The sequence below is a fragment of the Athalia rosae genome, chromosome 1, assembly GCF_917208135.1.
Source record: "Athalia rosae chromosome 1, iyAthRosa1.1, whole genome shotgun sequence".
Classification (NCBI taxonomy): Eukaryota; Metazoa; Arthropoda; class Insecta; order Hymenoptera; family Athaliidae; genus Athalia; species Athalia rosae.
This window is the reverse complement of record NC_064026.1, coordinates 10,781,775-10,803,244: the sequence shown is the minus strand read 5'-3', so window position 1 is coordinate 10,803,244 and position 21,470 is coordinate 10,781,775. Positions and strand designations below refer to the sequence as shown.

Here is a 21,470-nt window from a genome sequence, read left to right as displayed (position 1 = left end):
AATGAGCGATCCCGCGGCATCGATCAACGTGTCTTACGATCGTAGATTTTTTGTATTCGTTCTCATTCTTTTTCCGTCCTTTCCCTCGTTCCACGATCCATAAGAAGCGTGGAGGAGTAATAGAAATAGCTGAGTAGCCGTATATGGGGTTGTTAGGGGTTCCGTAGAAGGTAATGGAATAGCGGCATTAGCAGCCCTTGAGGGATCGAGATGGACGGGGTCCGAGCTGGTCGGTCTCCCCGTAGAATTTCGAGGTAACTCATTCCTGTTAAAGAATACCTAGCTACCTACCCACCAGCCAGCCTCGGCCAGCATCTGCAAATCGCCGCAATTCCCCCTTCGCGGTTGGTAAGTTGCGGATCGAAATGTGTAGCGGCGTTACCTAAGCTCTTATTCTTTGGTCAGTCAAGAGTCCTAATGAAAGATTGGTGGCGGACACGAAGATCGTAAAGATCCTTCTCTTTTACCAACTCGCTACCCCGAGAATCTCGTCTAAACGTGCAACCCGTGCAAACCCGCATCGGTGAACGCCGGCGGCTCACCGTGACCTCGAACTCTATATTTTCTCCCTCTTCGCCCGGGCGGAGTATAACCTTAAAAGAAAAGAATGATAATACCGCGATTCTATATCTGTACCGAGTTAAGTCTGATTTACCGCCCTAGTTATTCTCCCGGTCAACTCTGCGCGCAATGGTCGCTTCTCTCTTTCTCCCGGTGGTCAGACCGACTTCTCCTCTAACAACTTACTCTTACTTCCTGTTTAATATATTTCCGGCTTTTCTCTTCGTATCGGAAGAAATTCTTCGTCCGCGCAGCGTTATTCGTTTATTTTATTTTACCTTTTTTTTCTTTCCTTATTTCTCTTTAAAGGGGGGGGGGGGGGGGGGAAATGGGAACGTATAGGAAGGAAGAGAAAAAAAATATAGAGGAAAAATGGTTTTGGAGAAGGGAATTTTTTCATTCTTTTTAACCGGAGTCGGTATATACATATGTCTGTATTCTCCTCCTGTTTCGAGTGTTTAACCGTCCTCGTTCGTGAACGGAATTTTCTCGGGATACTTTATTTGCGGGATTTTCAGTCGGAAAAACCGGCGCACATGAGTAGTGATACCGTTTTTTCGCCCATGTGTAATGGAAAAGAAGATTTTGACGAAGGGTTTTAGACTCGGTTCTTCCGGTAGTACGAGCGTTGATATACATATATCGAACTCCAGGAACGACGTAATGGGATCGATCTTTTATAACCCGTAAAAAAATTAGCATTTCAAGTCTTTTGGAAAGCTCCCGGGTAATTCCGTTGTTATTTTCAAAGCAGCGGGGTATTAGCTTCCGTTATTAAAATTGATTCAATTACGTGTATTATACATATACATATATACGCGTGCGAGTCGGACGAATGTAAGCCGGCAGTTCTGTTTCTGATTATTCGGATTACGACCGCGGCTTTCATTCCCGAGTAATATATTTCAATTTCAACCTTACACAATGAAATATCGTATCAAAAAAGAAAAAATTCAAAACCGTTGCGCTTCTTCCGTTAAACGCTTGTATATTCGCTGACGGCGAAGAGAGGGATGGAGAGCCGTTGTTCAACGTACGTACGTACGTACCTGTACGTATTTAGAGAAGCAAATAAAAAAACACGTCCAGGAACCGCGCGAGTTGTAAAGTGGAGTCTGCGGTTCGAGTCGGCATTTTATAATTACGTCCACGGTTCGCCGGGACGAAAACGGTTCCAGCCCTCGAATCTACGATCGCACCTGGAAAATCTCACGAAATGAGCGAGGGAACGAGACGATTCATACAAATAAACAGATCGACAGATTTTCGCGTGGACCGCGTTCGCGATTTCCAGCAAACTCTGGTGAAAAATTGTTCAACACTACGCCCGCGGAATTCCGTGCACGGCGCGTGGATAAAAATAACGCGTTGCAAATGAAAAGAATTAAAAACTATGAAAAAAAACCTCCGACTCTCTCGGAGTCAGTTAATTGTTGCACATTTTATTATTCCGTACAACTCAAGTTTGTTTTTAACCTGTGCAATTTCGTAGCGAGATATGGTGTGCGCCGCCGTGAATTTATTCATTATTATTGTTATTTTTGTTGGCTCCAAAAAATGAAGCACGGACGCACCAGATATACGCAAATGTACACGTCGCGTCGGGTGTACATATAGCTGTACCTTCAGTCAATGCGACTCGGGGCGACGCTCATCCATCCCGCAGGCGTTTGCTAGTGGAATATGGCCTCGTATCTAGAATGAAGCAATCAGCGCTTGTAATGTTTGCACTGTTAGGTTTTAAGCGGTCCTATGTACACGTGGACTCCCAACGTTTTCCGCCTCCATTTCTCTCGCCTCTCGCTCGGACTCTTTTTTTATTTCATCCCCCGCAGCTCGCTCGTTGTACCACAGGTGTGTGTATAGGTGTTATACAACTATCTTTTTCGCGGATAATTGTGCGATGGGAATTAGTTGGAGTTTTTTTTCTTTTCTGTTTTCTCTCTCTCTGTTTTCTGCTAAACAAAATCATTCATTGCGAGTCGTATCCGTGCGTCGCTCGTACATTTCGTCGCGTACCGCGGGCGAACGAAATAATGAAAAAAAAAAAAAACAAAAAAAAACACGTCGATAAATAAATGAAAACGAAAATATTTCACTCGACGGGAACAAGAGTGGGTGAAATTCAATTTGGAAAACCAAACGCATCGCGGCTATAATCGCGAGCGCTGTGTCTACGTTTCTATGACCGACACCGGTACGTGTACCGGTTAGTTTGACCCCGTTAATTGGAAATCTTCGCGACAATAGCCGCTCCGGCAGATTGAAGCTCGCGCCAGCTTTCTGCAGGGAAGATAGAATAAAATATAAAGATAGTAGAGGTTCTATGCTATATCTGTTAAAGCTTGGCGTGGAGGTTCCATTCACTCGTACGTAGCGAGTCAATCTCATCGCTGGTTAAAGATTAGCGGAAGGAAAAATTCTCGTTACTTTTACCCCCGTCCTTCTCATTCCGGGTGTACGTGTACAGTGTAGGTATACGTGCGGCGGTAGTAAGAGTTAATCTTTAATCCTCGCCAAAAGGGTATATATATCGGGTATTGTATACGTCGGATCGATCAGGGCGCCCGACATTTCGTTTCTTTTCTCCCTGTTTCAACCCCCCCTTCGACATCTCGAACGTTGCGCTAACAATCGATCTATCAATGATCTCGAGGAGTGGTGGTGGACGGTCGAAAAACTTGCAGCGGTACAACCCGGCATCGGAATAAGGACCAACGGAACCGGAAGGGCGTCACTTTTTGCCTCGTACGTTCTTAAACAACGAAAAGGACACGTCCAATTATCGGCTGTCACAAGGACACGGGGCAAAAGTAATGGCGCAAATCTTTCTTCCAAGTTTGTTTGTTTTTTTTTTTTGTTTTTTTTTTTCTCTTCGTTCACCTCAACCTGCACTAGCCACCGTCAAATTTTCGCTCTCTCATTTTTTTCCCCTCGCCGATTTACAGTTGAAAATAAAACGTACGACGAACTTTGGTGTCTGTTGAGCACGAATTTCTGGAAAATTAATCGAAGAATCGGAGAAATATAATATTACTCTCTTATCCCGTTGAATATTTCACACGGTATCCATCACCTCGATTTCGACGGGAGCAACGGGTGCCTACGGCGCAAAATTTTATTTTACAATTAGTCCTGTAACACGGCGACGTATCATGGATGTCGTACTCCGCGAAACGGGCATTCAATTTGAATAATGTAGCAGGAGGTACTAAATCTGCGGTGTGAGGGGAAAAAATCAATAATAAATAAACAGAATATTGTGAAACGGAAAAAAAAAACAAACGTTAGTATATAAACGCTGAATAATCATTAAGCGGGAACTGAGTGCATGATGTAGGTGATTTCGATGTGCATACGAAGGTGTGCGTGCGTGTATTTTTTTTTCATAAATTTTTCCGCCGGTCACTATTCGTAACGTGTATAATTATAATTGGATGTCAGTACGCGACGGCGGATGTAGAAAATTATTAGACTAAAATCACACGTACTAAAATGCATGTTACACACGTCCCTCGTCAAAGTTTAAATTAATCGGGAGGTTGACCGTCATCGTCGCACTGCAGCTGCTCGAAACTGACCGTGTGGTATATAATTATTGTAATGATATCTGTATTATGACCGGTGATGGAATGTGGGATGGTCGGAAAAAGACCGGACGTTGTAGATATGCCTGTAAGAATCGCATCGCCTGTCAAGGATGAAACTATATAATGACGCGTGAAGGAGCTCGAGAAAAAATAGATGAAACAGAACTGACGAAGCAATGTTTAAAGAATCGCGATATCGTTGTCACGCGATTGAAAATTTCGTACGCACGTACGCACGGAGCGAGACTCGCTATTTTTCGTTAATTTTGGAAAAGAGAAAGTTTGCATTTCATCGGTGGGGTTCATTTCGATATAATATCAGCCGATATTGTGAGCAAATTTATTTGTCGATTTATTTATTTATTTAATTATTCAAAGTTTTCCCGTCCGCGTACCATAAACCACGCACTACTGTGCGTATATTTACACCGTGCGTTTGATATCATGAACCCACCAATCCCGTCACAGTTTTCTCGTTCGATTGTTAGTTATCCTATTTACATTTTTTTTCAACGGTTGTTTTTTCATTTTCATTTATTTCTTTTTCCTGTTCAAATAATATCATCAGGAACCACCGGCTGCCGGACCGTGCGGTGCCCATGGCAACGATGTGTATGACATCATTTATTTTCTCGTTTTTATCGCTTATATAATTACTGGTTACCAGTTTTTACAGGGATTATGTTGATTTGGGAAATTTATACACCTGTCCACCTAGTGCAGCTCTCATTTTCACCAGGTTAAGAAATTTTTCTTCGATATCCATGGGTGCACGCGTAATGGGCGAAGAGATAAAAGCTCACACGAACATCGTTTGCGAGGGTATAGCGAAATATGAGAAAAAAAAATAAGAGAAAGTCACTTCGACGTTATCAAAATTCAAGTCATTCCCATACAAATGTTCATCAGGTTGACTCTCCGTAACGCTTATGCTCTAACAGAATATTTCCAGAGTTCTTACTTTTTATTTCGCGATAAATAGTCTTTTTATTCCAAACACGCGAATACGAATACCAGTGAGTATTTGTTTCGAAAAAATTCAGCGAAAATAGGCACTATACTTTTCAAATTTGTGGTCTCGCATTAATTTTATTTCATTTTATGCACGTGAATCGGTGAATTTCATTTTGTGGTTTCTCAATTCGAAGCGAATGTCGTTATACTCGGCAGAGTTTAATGGTTTCAATGAATTTTTTCCATTATTTTTCTATTCTCTCGAAGGAAGATTTTTCATCAGCACCGAATTTCCAAAGTGATTCGCGTTATTGTTTTCGAAATGGCATGAATTTTCCATATTCAATTCGAATTTGTACAACCGAACAGTGTGAAGTCGGGCAGGGTCCCATTTTCTCGCTATTCCAAATATTCGAAAACTTTTTTTTTTTTTTTCTTTCAAAGGCCCCTGAGTCTGAATTATTCTTTCCTTTTTCGACCCGTCGAGATAAAGGGACAGCAACGCTGAACGATCTTTTTTTTACTAAACTTAATCTCGCCGTACATCCTATACCGTTCGATATACTCGTCGAAAATCCACCCCTGACCTAACTGCCACATTTCACAATCGTTTTTATTGTCCGTTGAATTAGTTATGACCGATGCGCGGGTTTTGGTAGACACACATATACGTACGCATGCGAACATCCACACAAAGACACAGAGACACACACACACAGACACACACGCGCAGGGCTGAAAAAGCAGGGTAAAAATTACGTTGCCAGGGTTTCAGAAAGAGGGGAGAATGGGCTCCGGGGGCGGTGCTATCGAATGCTATGCGAAATCATCCCTTCGACGTGAAACGTGCAGCCGGTCAGGTCGATGGGGAGGCGAGAGGGGGAGGAGGGGGTGGTAGTTCCACCGGCATAAACGACTAGCTGCCGCTACTATACTGCTGCCGTTCCGTTTCTACTTCGATTTTAATATTTTATCACGTGCCACCCCCGACGTATACCGAGTAAGGGTAGGGGGTGAGGTAAGCAGAACTCTCCAGACGTAGTTAGGGGTGAGTCGAAGTCCAGCTAAGAAGTAGGGGAGCAACGGAAGGCGGAACTACTCGCTGAAAAAAAAAAAAGAAAAAAAAAAAGATCGAACTCTGCTTTGTACCCCGTTAAAATTCTACCAACGATTCCAGGTATCGGAATACATATCACGGTTAGATGTGTATACAAGTGATGTGGATATCGGTGTATATATTCATGAGATACTCTAAGGGAGGTTTGTATAATTAAATACAACCGCGTTGCTGCAGGTTGCCGACTGTTTTCTATACAAAATAAATTATATAGGTAGATATACCGGTTACCGATCCACGTACAAGGTACAGAGTACGGTGCATATAAGTTTCCGCAGGGTCGTTTGCATCCAGAAAACTACCTCTTTTCTCTCCATTTTCATTCTACGTAGTAATAAACTGCATCATTCAGCTACCCGGGCGAGTTTCGATTACGATTCATATCTTTTAATCCAGGTTAAAATTACCGGTTGGAATATTCTCGATTTCATGTTTCTCGGGGTTTGCATTTCTTGGAATACAATCATCACTACATTATATATAATATACATTCTTTTTGCGTGACGACGAAAAAAAGGCGCTGCTTTCGGATAATAAAACACCTTCGAGAAATGCGGGTTTATCGTATCCCGTTCTTTATGGCCTCGCGGTACCGCTCGAGGCCCGATGAATTTGTGCAAATATTGAATTTCTTCTGAAGATTAAATATCGAAAAAAGTAATTGGTTTACCACCACCGAGGGAATACGTATAAATAACACGTTGCATTTGTTCGTCGGAAATATATTTTTCCTTTCGACGACGTGTGACTTACGTGAAAAACAAAAAAAAATTTCACGAGATCTGTCGTTCGAGGGTAGGTAATTTTTGTGATCGATTTTGAAAAAATTTCACAAACAGACAAAAAGTGTGCGCGCGTTTCTCGGTTTCCATCGAATTCCTTTCTTCTCTCGATATTCCGTACCGCTGCACATTTCCATTCTACAACATTTTACGTTTATCTTTCAACTCGCTTCCAAAAATCCGAGACTTTCCGATCGTCTTCACTCCTACGCGAGGCATTTCCCTCGAATTCCCGGTTTTCTCCCCATCTCCTTATTTATTCAATTTTTTTTTCTCTTCCCTTTATCCCGGCATTTCGCGAGCTCCTCAAACTACCCCTCTCGCAGGACGATCCGAAACGGGGTAACTGGAACTAGTTCCATCGCGACAAAAATTTTCCACTCACTTCTGCAGACGCGCATGCAAGTATGCCGGTGGTATTTTATTCGGAAATACGTACGCGCGCAGAAATCGCGAATGCAAGCTTCGAGGTTTTGCGGAAGGTGAAGTATCTGGCAAAGGGCGCAAAGCTGAAGTTTTGGCTCTGGTTCCCGGGTCTGGCGTTGGCGTTCCGTGATACGCGTATAGCGCCTACCTTCTCCCACGGCTAGGGGTCTCGGTACACAGCGGACAGAGAGAGAGAGAGAGGAAGGTGCGAAGTTTGCCGGTGGTGAGTAACCGAGAGATAGAAACGGAGAAAGAGAGGGAGACGGAGCGAGAGGAGGACAGCGGTGGCTGCTTTGTCCGTTGCGCGGACCCTCACTTTGCAGGGCATTGTTTTCCGCGGTAATAAATTGTCGAGGGCCCAAGGAACCCCGCGAAAGCTAGGCCTGCGCTTCCATTCCGTGTCCTTCCTCTCCTCCCCCCACCCCGTTTCACCCCTCGACATCCAGCTTTTCCGTTCGGGAGACCGCGTTCTCCCGGCGGTAGCCTCCTTATAACTTGACCGTGCTCGGATAGACCGTATACTATACATATACGTGTTCGCCGGCATAATTCACACACGCGTGTCCCCAGCAGTTCCCTGACGCCGGGCGTCGCGCCCCGTCGTTCCCAAACCCATTTTCTCCCCAGGTCGCAGTTTCTCCACTTTCTCGTCCTCCGCAAGCTCCGATGCGACTTCCTTAACAGAATTAGGAACTGGCGCTATTCCGCCCACGCGTCCGACCACCTCTTCCCCTCTCCGTAACGCATACCTCTGCGCTATCCTGTTGTCTATGCGTCCCGCTCGAAGTCAAAGACTCGTTAATTTCGGACAACGATATCTACCTGGCAAAGTGAAAACTCGCAACGAGTAACACGAGGTCGTTTGAACGTCGTTTTTATTGGATCTCTGTGCTCTCTCTCGCTCTCTCTCTCTCTCTCTCTCTCTGCGAACGTGTAACGCTGTAGGCTATAGAGTTTGAGTTCGATAAATAAGGGTGCGGTGGTTGGCTTACCACCGCACCTACCCCATCCTGCGTTAGGATAGAGTAGGGATATCTGTTAAATGTGTTATACAGATATTTTTATTTATATAGGTTCCCTTTTTCTTTCTACTCAACGTTTTTTTTTTTTTTTTTTTTGTTTTTTGTTTTTCCGTCCTACCATGTCCTTGTCTCTCACACTTCTATTATCCTCGACCTTTTTTTTTTTTTCTCTAGTTCTCCACTCGTTTTTTCTCTCGCAACACCAGCGCGGGGGGTGGATCAGCCGAGATAACATCTATACGGCCAGCTGCGGGAAGGGTTCTTAACTCCCATGAATAGATAGCGGGGAAAAGATACTACGCTATTAATTCGAATATCTATCCCATCTACCCTTCGATTCCCCAACTGGTCGGATACGCCGGAGACGGAAACCAGAAGCCAAACTATTATCCATACCGCTGTACCGTTGCAGAACTTCCTGTCGCGTGTAAACTAACTTTCGCGCGTTTATCGACGAGTTACAGAGAAATGCGAGAATTATCTAGGTTTCGCTTCTCGTCACTCGTCTGACGATGTTTCCTTCTCATTTTGAGGGATATCCCAGTTCGATTGATCGCCAATTTGTCGCTTTGGAAACTGACGGAATTAGGATACCTCAGTCAGAAATCTCTGATTTTTGGCTCAAAAATACATCCACCTGGAAACCTGGGCATTCGATTGCGATCGATTCACGTTCACATAATCCGATCAAGGATCGTCCCGGTGTACAATGTGTGTAAGTTTTCGGCGGCAATTGAACCGGATTATTCCAGCGAAAGTACGGATAGTCATTATACAGCGTCGGGTTGATGAGCAGTTCTTTTTATACACGTTCCATCCGATACGTTATCGGCTTTGTGCGCCCCCGGCCTTTCGTATGTAAAGTACACCCTCCCTTCGCCTGAAACAGCTCTTTGTAGCCTCGCTCCGCTCCCGAGTCCACCTTGTGTGTTTTTAGTCGCGGCCCCCGAAGACGATTATCCCCTGTAATCGTCCTAGCCAGTCCATATCTGGGCACGAACATAGCGGCCGATCTGACTACGCCACGTCGTTTCACCTCGGTGCCACGCGCCGCGACGACGGCCACGTCGACGCCTTCGAAAAATTCTGCCGTGGATGAGGTATGGAGAGGGTTAGTCAGCGAGGATCGAGGATTACGCGCGTACCGTATTGTCGAGGGTCCTACTGAATATACAAAGATAATGTCACGGGGTGGAGGGCGCGGTAAAATCCGAGGGTCAGAATTTCCTAAATGCCACCTAAAGGCCAGTTTCGACCCTGATGGCCCGCGTCTTTAACGCGGTGACATTCCTACTCGCCTTTGTGCACGGTGTGTGTGTATATACACACCGAAATTCCCCGGAATCAATTTCCCCTTTTATACGTGGGCGGTCTTCTTCTAATCATTCATGTTAATTAAAATGTCACCATTAGCACCGCGCTCGCTTTGTTCACCGGCTGTTTCGATCCCTTTCCGTTTTCTCTTTATTCTTTGTCGCCTTTCACGTCTTCTTCTTCTTCTTCTCCTCCTTTCTCTTCTTCGGGCTTAACTCATTCCCCGGAGGTTTTCAGGAATCTCCTAATTGTACCGGAGGTAGACATTCGGAAATATTTATTCTACCGGTGATATCGCGCGAAAGAGATATACGCGCCGACTGAACATCCACCGCTCGAAATTGAGCCACCTGAAACGCGGAATCGTCCCACAGGATTTCATTATCTCACCCCGTAACCGGCGCCGAAGAAACGCGCGTAAAGAAACTCGCGTTATAATTTTAATTTCGAGCATTTTTCAGCTTTCACACCCGAAATCTTTGTATTTTCGTTAAATTTTTGCGCGCGACGCGAAGGTTGAAAAATTGCTGATTAAAAGAAAAAAAAAAAAAGAAAAAAAACCCAACAAAAATGTCGATTTCAAATCTCTGCGTTTGAAACGGACGAGACTAGATTTTTCAGTCGCGAGTTTTTTCATAAGTGGGTAAATGCTCGTTTCTCGTTTCCGTTACCCTCGGTCTTTACATCGCCTTCGCTCCAGTAAGTTCGGATACGAAATTCTCTTCTGAAGGCATTCTAGAAGTAGGTCGAGCGTCCTCTTCAACGACGTTCTTCGGCGAACGCGCGACGGAGCCAAAGAGAAGCGCCGCAGCGCGTGGCACTAGACTCGCATCTCTCCCTCTAGCTGCTAGCGGTCGGTCTTCTCTACTTTATACATTTCACGTCCTCTTACTCCACCTCACAGTAGCTGAGGTACCGCTGGATACGAATAAAGTCGAGAGTTACATCAGGCGGGAGCTCTCTCACTCAACGGCATCAGTAGCAGCGGCGGCAGTGGCAGTTGAGGTACTTGCCGAGACGGAAATGCGCGACGAGACGATCTTCAGATATGAAAATGGTCGAGATGCCTACCGTTCCTTCTGGTCCATAAAAACCGGGAATCGTTCTTTTTCTTCAGGTCCGATCGTTCGAACGTCGAGTCGCGATTGCGGATTGGCTGCACTTTGGGAAATATCATTCATCAAAAAAATTTGTCAACCTTCTTCGTCGAGCCCATTCGAAACGAAGAGTATCATAATTCTGGCCGATCGCCGATTTTCTTTCGTCGCCAATCGATACTGCAGACGTGGAAGGCCGTTATATAAATTATCCTTGTTATGAAAAATTAATGAATCGATATCAATAAATTTTCAGAACGATTTGCTCTCTCCTCGTTACTCGTATAATATACGTGTAGTCAGCGCCGAGTAGTAAGAGGCGAAGGAGAAGGAACAAACTTTTATTCCATAAATTGAAACGTCGCTCGTTCCCAAGCAAGAGAATCGAATTCATTTCCTCCAATTTCTTTCCTCGAATATATAGAAGGTTTAAACAGAAGAGTAAGACGTTCGATTTGTTGGAGACTCGTTTGTTTTCTCTCGAACGGTCGGTTGAAGTTCCTCAGCGATGATCCGGTATAATTGTTTCATTCTTATCCGCGTGCTCGTCAAAATTGAAGTCATATACGAAACGTGCCTAAACATATTTGACGGAGATATTCACGCTGCGCATACCTCGTCGGATATCCCGCGACGAATTCTTCCCTTAATTTGATCAACCGGATGAAAAACTTTTCCGGAATCATCGGCCGTATCTCGGAGTTGATTTCATCGCCGCGCTAAAGATCCAGTTGTTTGATCACAGGCGGAATTCCTATCGTCGTCGTCCGTTATGTCGGACGACCCACACTCGTACAGCGATACGGTTTTCCTCGAGTTTTGCAAGCTTCGGATTCTACAGAATTTCGACAGAAGCGAATCTGATCCAGGAATCTCTACTCTAAGAAATTAACAATCTTGTTTAATCTTCGCAGTTCCGCTCTTTAACGGAAATGAGACGGAGGACGGAAGCAAGAAGTTGCGGGCTTCCCGATGAAGCGAGTATCTTTCTACTGGTATAAATTAATTACTTTGAATCAAAGCTCTTTGAAGATCAAAATTCGACACCGAACGATAATACGTGATGACGAGTGGAGATGGCGAAGGGCAGATTCGATCCCTGGCAAAAGCTCCCAGCTGCATTAACGTCGATAATTGAAACCCTCTCGATTGTTGATGGGGACCTAAGGGGCTTGTGATAGTCACTTTGATGGATATCGAGAATCGTATTTGGAACTTTCGAAAAGTCTCGAACGCCTCGTTCTTGTTTCTTTTCACAATAGCTGAAGCATGATCGAATAAAAGGAAACACGAAACCAGCCGAGGGCCTTATTCTTATTTTTGCCACAGCAAAGAAAGTCTCCCGAATAAATTCAAGAACTCCGGTGTTAGTTTTCGCGTATTTGCAAGTACAAAATTTTTTCGTTTTCCGGATGCTCGAAATACACTTTCGCCCAATTCACATATGATTAAGGTTCTATCTGAAACCCGATTCCGGAAGAGTGCAATAGACGACGTTGAGTGGGGAAAATCTTCCCCTGGAAATTTCAGGGTTTTTTTTGCAGGGTGCGGGTGGGCGCGGGGGGAGGGAGGGAGGGAGGGGGTACTAAATGTACCCCACACGCAGTCACTCTCTTCGACAATGGGGTGTTTAGGAGCATTCGTTCACCCCGGTTCAAATTGGATTCCCGTTCCTTCGAATCGAGGGCGTCGCCTTTTCATTCTTCCTTCTTGCTCCCGAGTCCCTTGTCGATGGGCTTCGGGGCAGAAGGAAGCGAAGAAAAATAGCGGGGGCGGGGGAAAAGATGAGAGTCTCCTCGTGCAAAGTATCAAGACAGAGAGAGAGAGAGAGAGAGAGAGAGAGAGTCCTGTTCTCTAATTTGCAAGCGAGAAGATCTTCTTTGGGCGTTACCAGTGCGAATGGAAGGAGCTATTTCTTGAGCTTTTGATGCCCTCTTACTCTACCGACCCCCGACCCCATTTTCCAGTTTTACAGTGTCGAGGAGCACCGGATAGTAGTGCCGAGGGGATTTCCTAGTTAATTTGGATGTTGTGCTTCCTGCGGGGGTTGTCAACTCCTAACATCCACGAAAAACCCCGCCTCGCTTCCACCGCTTTTCCATATACATGTATGTACACCCAGATAGGGATAGGTACGAAGGAGGACACGGTGGCGCCGAAAACATCAACGGACCCCGAGGTGTCAGGGTGCAGGGTGCACGTCAGCGGCAATATATTTCTTCGCTCCGGAAAACTCGACACCACATTATGTTTCTCTCCTCAGTTTTGCTGAATTTCGTTTTCTCTACGAAGCGAGAAGATCTTGAATTCGTTTTGGAAAGTTTTTTTTATTCCCTCCCGCATGTATACCGTACGATTATTGTTGCGTATTTTTTACGGGCCGACACACACGTAGGAGCGTGCGGAAGCAGACCCTATCGCCCGACGCGCGTGTCGGTAGCGGAAAGTGTGAATTTCCTTGTATAAGGTTGAAGAAAATTAAGTTTGCCACGTCAATCCAATGCACTCTTTGGAAGCCTATAAATGCCATGGAGTATCTTAATGCGATCTACCCTCGTGACCCGCGTCGAGCTTTTAGACTCCCCGTGGACGCTCGCCCCTCCTAAAACGTTACCTCCCTTCCCCCCCTCCCCCCTCACCCCAGTTTCATCCCCGTCTCTACGTGTCAGTCTCCCTCCCCAGGAGTTGAAAGGAGATTGCACACCGCGTACGAGAGTTTCATGTTACTCAAATGGACTCGAGGTAGAAACTCGCTTGGTCAATCAGCTCTCCTAAGCTTCTCCGTGTATATGTATATAGATATAGTTACGCGTGCCGTACGTACACCTATACGTACACAGATATACTCGCGTACACGTTGATTCGATAATACACAATCGCAAGGATTTGATTCGCATTTTCCTGTTTCTTGGCCATGAAAGATTGAAAATGCAGAAGATGTATTTCATCCCCTGTAATATCGAGGGGTAGTTGCTGCAGTATCGATTGGATTTCTAACGCGGTACGGTATCGCGGATAGTATTACCCTAATTCCAATTACCCCCATCCCCCTTTCTCCACTTTTTATTTTTATTATTTTCCTTCGGGGGGGATGATCCTTCTTTCGGGTCTTATGTAGCGTGCTGTGAATAATCTCGCGCATATTTCTTAACTCACCTACTACATTCTGCGTATACCTTATACGACGGGGGGTGGTTAGGTAAGTTAGGTATCCGGTATATTCGTTCTCGAAAGCTCTTCTGGCGAAGAATCAGAACGCGGGGGGGGGGGAGTTTTCACCCGCTTAAAATGCCGGAGCCGTTTCCTCAGCCTCCGGGCAAGCTCGGAGAGCCGAGCTATATCTCCACTTTTTTATCATCTAAAAAGTCCGAGCTGGGATTGGTCCACCTTTCTACGTACCTAACGTGGTACGGATGACTCTCGGCATTCGGGATTCACGGAATATACACGGAGAGGAGGCCGACTGAGACTCCGAGGACGAGTCGAGAGTGTAAAAGATCACGTGCGCATCTCTCCAGACTTCACGGTAAATTCTCCCCGTTTATATTTCACGGCTCCTTGACACTTATTTTACACTTGACGGAGTTTTCATCCCCCCCCCCTCCCCTCCCCTCCGCCCGCGCAAAACTCACGCCCGTGATGGACAGGGGACACCTATTGCCGAGTTACGATCACGTGCGGATGTAACGTCACGTTTTCATTTCGGGATGAGGAGAAAAAATCGGCAGCTATTTTTTTACCGCCTCTTCGTTTTTTCATCTCGGTCGCGTCGCGCTCCCGTTTGCCACGGGGGTTATATCGGCTGAAACGGATGGGTAATTACAATGTTTACGATGTTATCGTTCCAACGAAAGTCTCCGAGGCTTTTCCATCTCCGAGTTTAGATTTTTCAAAGTGCGGGCTTTTCCTGTTCAATGTTATATACCTATGCGCGTTCGAGTGAGTGAGAGAGTCGAAGTCACGTAGATACATCATGTACCGTACATTTGGATACGTAGCTCGTACGTACGCGGCGTATTTTAGTTTGCTTAGTCAACCGTCGGGCCGCATTTCTCAACTTCTGTTAATACAGCTCCCATGTACCGATGTTGGCACGTAATCTACACAGTGGCTTAAGCTTTATTTATAGAGTATCTTCTCTTCCTCCGTCTCACTCGAACCGTGTACGCGACGTTCGACCGGGTATAACCGCATCCGTGTGCGCGGTGCATCAAACGCGCGTCGGTCGTCGTCACGTCCCGCGCAAAATAATCGGCGAATGAAGATATTCAATATTGAGAGAGAGAGAGAGAGAGAGAGAGAGAGATGAGAATTGAAAAAAAATGTCAAACTCCATCGGGAACGATGGGAAAAACATACATCGTCCCGAGCAGATATCAACTTTGGAAAATTGACTTTGACGTTGAAAGAGTATAACATTATATCGTAGGTACGTACGTACGTACGTCGGTGCGGAGAGAGACGTGTTTTTTTTTCCGCAAAATGCACACCCGCAAGTCGATGCGTTTGTGAACGTGTTTTTGACGGGTATTGCGTACGTAGAATTCAATCGGAGGAGCGTAGATGCCGGAGGGGTTCGACGTTGTGCGAGCAACGGGGTTGAGTCGCCGTTGTGTCGGAGAGATGAGAATTTAGCGCTTGGACTTTTGCGGAATGCGCGTATCCGTGCACGGTGTACAGCGCGACATCAGAGACGGGAAATAAATCGATACCTTCTATATTCAATATCTGTACGCATATATATGAATAAAACAAAAGTAAAACGATGACGAATGTTTCCGGCTTCCAGGCTTCCAGGCTACGGGGTATTCGCGGTCTCTCGACTTCTCGACATGCGAAATCGTTGAAACTGTTTTCGAACGAGTGTGGGTAGCGCTAGCTCTCTCTCTCTCTCTCTTCATATACGGGATGGTGTGTATTCGGTCGGGGGATTCGCCAACTGGAATGCGTCAACGAACCGAACCTACTCTCCTCCGTTACTCTTAGGGGTGGGGCCGGTGACGTCAATACGGCTGCGGGGCATCCCGCGACTGTTCGACCTTTTTTTTTTTCTTTTTTTCTTTTTCCATCCACATGATTCCATACCTACCTATTCTCTACTATCGCGCGATTAAAATCCAGGTGAAAAAGGACGCTCGGAGAAGAGAAAGGATCCTTTCCACGGTATAACTGTACGATGTAGCACATCCCCCCTGATCTGAAATGTAAGGCAACAGAGGTCCGAAATAAAAAAATTCAAACATTTTTTTTTTTTTCTCTCTCTATCCGATTTTGAAAGGGCGTACGTTAATCGTTTCTTGGCTACCGAACGCGCGGAATAGATCCGACGACGATAAACGCAATTATCGATCGATTATTCGCGAAGGATTCGTCGGACGATTTCGCGGTAGTGATTTCGGCGGACTAGGTGATATAGGAAATGAAAGCTAGTTGGATCGGTGCATTTTGGCGAAGGTGTGTGCGTACGTATATATCCGTATAGCGCGGTATACTCAATCTACATATTCACTGTAGCTCGCGTTGTCGGCAATTGCTATTTCGATTTGCAGCCCGCCGTATAAAGACCGTTGTAACGGCCGCATCCGCATCGCGTCGTCCGCTATAAAGAGATTTACCAGAGAATTTGCATGGTGGGATTGTTTGTTCAAAACTGACGATGAGACCGAACACTCGCCCGCCACGCAGCGGTTAGGTTTGCTTTTCAGATAACATCGCAGCCGAGCGAATCCTCGGCTCGTCGTCGATTCGCCTGCGTGCGATTATACGTTATGACTATAAATCTGACGTACTCGATATGCAGCGATTATTTTACGAGGGAAAAACTGTTGGCGGTGAATGACGTCGAGAGAGAGCGGAAAGTCCGTTATATTCAATTACGCGAATATCGCCGTGCGCCGTTCGCGACTCGATCCTTGGAAAAATGGCAAGAGTTGCGGTTTTCATTCGGGAAGTCAAACACGTCACGTCTTGAGATCCTATTTCGATTTAGCTTCGTTCGATTCGATTCGATCTCTGTCACGTGTCTAGACCGTATTGGATGGATATTCTCAACTCTGCATTGTCTCGAGAGATTGAAATAACTGCAGGGATATATTTTATTCAAAGACGATATACTTGGCGGCGCCCAGAATCCACGAGTATTGCATTCCCAGCTACAGAAACGAGTAAATAAATTAGTCGAAGCCGATAAGCTTTCGAAAATCTGTGACGGGGAGGAAAAATCGTTCATAGTCTATCGCTTCGCACGTCAGACGTCTTTGATGCAGATGACGTTTCTCCCATCCACCCCCACCCACTCCGATATTCCGTTCGGGAGCACAAAAGAACTGCCCTTAATCGAAAAAAGTGGAGGATCATTCGCGCGGTAGAAAAATCTTGCATAACGAACGCAGAAAAGGAAAATCGGACGAGTCATCCCGCAGTTTACCGTTGAGGCATTCGTTTGATTCACTGACGATCGAACGGACGATAACGAACGACGAGGGAACGATGATCGAGTGGATCGATCGTTGGCTCTCGTCGATTCCGTTTAATTTCAGAGCAAACGGAAGAAAAAAAAAGAAAAAATAAGAAAAAAAATACGCCCACCGTGGTTCGAGTAGCCGACAATGAGTGCGATATTCGTAATCACGTTAGGAATAAAAAATCTCAGAGTTGTTACGGCGCGCACGCCATCGAATTCGGGGGGGGGGGGGGGGGAGGGGGGTGCTCGAGTTTCGCGTTGAGAGGAGGCTCGCCGCTGTAACGCCGTTGGGGTCCGCTCGGATTTTCGAGAGGAGAAAATAAGGGGAGAGAAGGACTACGAGAGGGAGAGGAAGGGGCGCTCGACGCCGCGGTGTATAAGTAACGCGGAAACAGAAAGAGAGAAGCGAAAGTGCTTCAAGAGGCAGTTGCGAGTTCTCACACGAATTACCGTCCGGACAACGCGTACTATAGCCGGGCACGGCCCTCGAACGACCCTCGCGTTTCACCTCTCGAGGGCTACGGTATTACCGTATCAAGGAATCCAACCGACCGGAAGTGGCAAGTGTCACACACAAAACTTGACGCGTCCCACGCTCCGGCGATTAACCGTTAACGGATCGCTAAAGCTGCCCCCCTCCCCCCCCCCCACTCGTCGGCTAAAATCCACGAATCCGAACTCGCAGCCGTGGACGTTCGGTCACGTCTCGGATTAAAAATATTCTCGAGGACGTATACGGGAACCCCGGATTTTTTATTCAGCTCGTATTTCCTACCCTTATAAAATATTTATCCATTTTTTTTTCTTTCTCTCTATCGAATATTCGACGAGTTCCAAATTCAAAAATTCAAAGTTTCTGCCGACGGCGACGCAGGATGTAGAACTAAAAAAAAAAAGGGTTATCAGTCGCGCAGCTTCAAGTTTTTTCGATTCGCTCGACCGGTCAATCGTTTTCTCCTTACAGGTGCAATTCTTATCTCAGTTTACGAGGTATCAACTACCGCCGGAAGTTCCATGAGGCATCATCGCGCGCGTTGTGTTCGGATTTGTTAACGATGAATTTTGTCGGCAGTATCGGCGGCAGGAGGTACACACTTATCTTTATCGTCGATAAATCATGGGGTTTAGTATTGATAAACAAATAATAATATTGCCCCGTGCCCCATAACTCAGAGGTGTACGAGCGTTTAACGGCAGTTCCAAAACTCCGTTGTTTAACGTCAACCTGATATATCGAAGGTCGGCGAAATCCCGGCGTTCGCCAGGAGGTAGGAGAAAACAGTGTCTTCGGAAAAGCTAACTACCGAAGTGCGGATACACCGGCGAAGAAACAGCCCAACGAAACTACGAGCGACCAGACGGAAAAAAAATCGTCGATTTCACCCGGTATCGGTCGAATACTTGCGGAGATCGCGATCGGCGCCGCGTCGGAAAATCGTGCGGGTTCACCCGACGCGAGAAAATAATTTTCAATGACACGTGGGTGGGTTTTCTAAAATTCCCTGACACGTGAGCGCCGACAGGGTGTGACTTACGTGTAACAAACAACAGCTGACAACGCGTCCGCTGCAGAGTTTCTATTCGAAATCGAGGCGAGTCAAGGGACATGACACAGGTCACACATACCAAATACAACGGGATAGGTTACACGTACGAAACGTTACATACATATACAACACCCGTGTCGCGAGGTTTAGCCGAGTCATTGAAACGCTCGGAAAGACGTCCCGCGTCGACTGGCTGCTAGTGTGTACGTACGTACACGGCTCGCGTTAAGCACAGGGGGTTTTAAGGTGTGGAGTTCTCCGTTGTGTAGTTAACGCTAGCGCGCTTGTAAAACATTACTCGTTAGTATGTACCGAAATGTATACGTTTATAGTCGGTATCCCTTACAGGCGGACCCGTGCGGCTCGTTCACCTCAACACCCCGGCCTCGCGTCTATCGGGGTATACACGGGCGCGCGAGTAGCTTCGGAGTATCAAGCGGTACCAGCGGCGATTAAAGCCTCCGTGAACGAACTTGATTAATTAACGCGTTCTGCCGAAAATCGGTGGAGACGGACGGAAGGAGACTAGAGAGACAGAGCTGGTCGCGAATCGAATAACGACACTCTCGGTTCAGCTTCAGAGACGCAAGTCGATCGATGAGCAACCAACCACTGTTGCGGAGTAAAGGGTGAAGGAGAGGCTTTCGAATTCGGGGCGTCGCACGAAACGAGGATTATTGAATCAAAAAACAAGAACGTTATTCGTTCGAGAATAGTCCGGCGAATCGCACTACTCCGCGGTATGGGGAACGCTGTACGTCGTCAAAGTTGGGCTAATTCGAGCAGCGCGGTTTTAGCTCATTGGTGATTATTCTTTTTCCAGATTCCGTAAAAGTAATGAATCACGAAATCGAGTAACAGTTAAATCGTTCCTGTCCGACCTTCGTCATTTGTTTTTGATTCAACTCCGTTTCCACTTAGCGTACGTTGGTCGGTTCGCCGCTCTCGCCCCCTCCACGCTAATCAATCTCACCACCCCCCCGTACTAAGACCGTGTGTATACATATCCACACACGTATGTGTACACTTATAGGTATACCATATACGATCACTCGCCAACCGCGTTGCGAATACTTCGCCCGATGAATTCTATCCTTGTTACACTGGGTTTCCGCCCCCATTTTCGACGCCCGTTGCCGCGCAATACCTTCGACGACGTACGCCCACCACCACCGTGTGTGTAACGTACGTGTGCCACGGAAAAGTTTTACTTGAAAAACAATAAATAAATGAGTAAGGAAAAGGGAATAAAACCAAAAAAAAAAAAACAAAAAAAAAATGTGACGCAAAGTTTTATCAACGCGTAAACAGGACGCGGTATTTGCCCTCGCGAATATCTTCAACGTAAGGGAGAAGCTGCCTTAGGGGGACGAAAGTTTTCGTAGCGAAGTTATGCGCGCGCGGTCTTGTAAAACGGTTTCAATGTGTAAAAGAGATCTGGGGACTTATGTAATACCGGTCTATATCTATCTTATGCCGCACCGTATTACACGAGGTCATTATCAAGGGCTTTATTTTATTTTTTTTTTTTTATCCTTGTCCCGTAGGAAGGGCTGCGCCGTCGACTGGGGATCGAACGGATGCAAACGTTAAGAAGAACCCGGAGCTTCCAATCCTCCGTCCCTCCGCCGTCGTCGTATATAAAGGGCCCTTTCGCCCATTCTCTCGTTGATTAGTTCCTTCCCGATATCTCCAGCCCTAACTCCGTGAGTCCCTCTGCTCCCACGAGACCGTCGAATGCATCGCGCGCGATCCTTGTTCTGACTCACGATCCTGGTAAATAACCCTACGAACTGGGAAACGCATCTACGCGAAACGTTTCCAACGTGTTCGTTGGGGCCGGAGAATTGGCAACGTGCAGAACGTGGGCTGCCTACACGTTACCCTCGATAACTCCCAACAACCAAAAAGGGATTCTCATTCGGAGATATTGTCCTTTCCGCTTTAACTCCCGCAAAGGGATATCTCGCGTCGCAAGCGACGAGCTTGTCTTCTTTTGTCTTTACATTTTTTTTTTTTCGAAAACCACATTTTCTTCTTGAGGAAAAACGTAAAAAAAAATCCGAACTCGATTCGGTGCGAGAAAACTACCCTTGAAATTAAATCCGTAGCGATTAGGCGGCCATCTTTCATCCTTAGGTGGTGGTTTTCGGGTTTATTTTGTTAGCGTTGACTCGGAATCCCTCGCGCAACCCGGACGGTATACACCAGCCGCAGCAGTTACCCTTGCTGCAAGAGACGAGGGAAAGAACGAGAGAAAAGAAGGGGGTGGGTAACAGTGACAGATAACTCGAGGGGGGTGGGGGGGAGGGGAGGGAGGGTGGCGGCGGTTGGTTTTGCCCTAGGCATCGGGGAACGCGTTTCACTGCGAACGGGCAACGGTGGGACGCGCGACGCTATGTGGGGCGCAAATTTCACCCGCCACCATAAATTATTCGGGGCGGTGTTTTCCGGCAAAGATTGTTTTCCGTTGTTGCGGAATACAAGGGAGGAGTAGGCGCGGTGTGGGTGGTACACAATAGCCGAGCGACGCCGGTGTGTACTTCCTTCGCAGAGGGGCGGAGATCGCGGAGGTGCGAGGTGTCTAATCTGATGTT

At 46.3% G+C, this 21,470-nt stretch overlaps 1 protein-coding gene across 2 annotated transcripts in view; it reads right to left on the bottom strand.

The window, feature by feature from the left end:
- Nucleotides 1-21,470, bottom strand: part of LOC105687007 — a 146,636-nt gene that overhangs the window by 113,474 nt on the left and 11,692 nt on the right. The gene's annotated exons all lie outside the window — the stretch shown is intronic.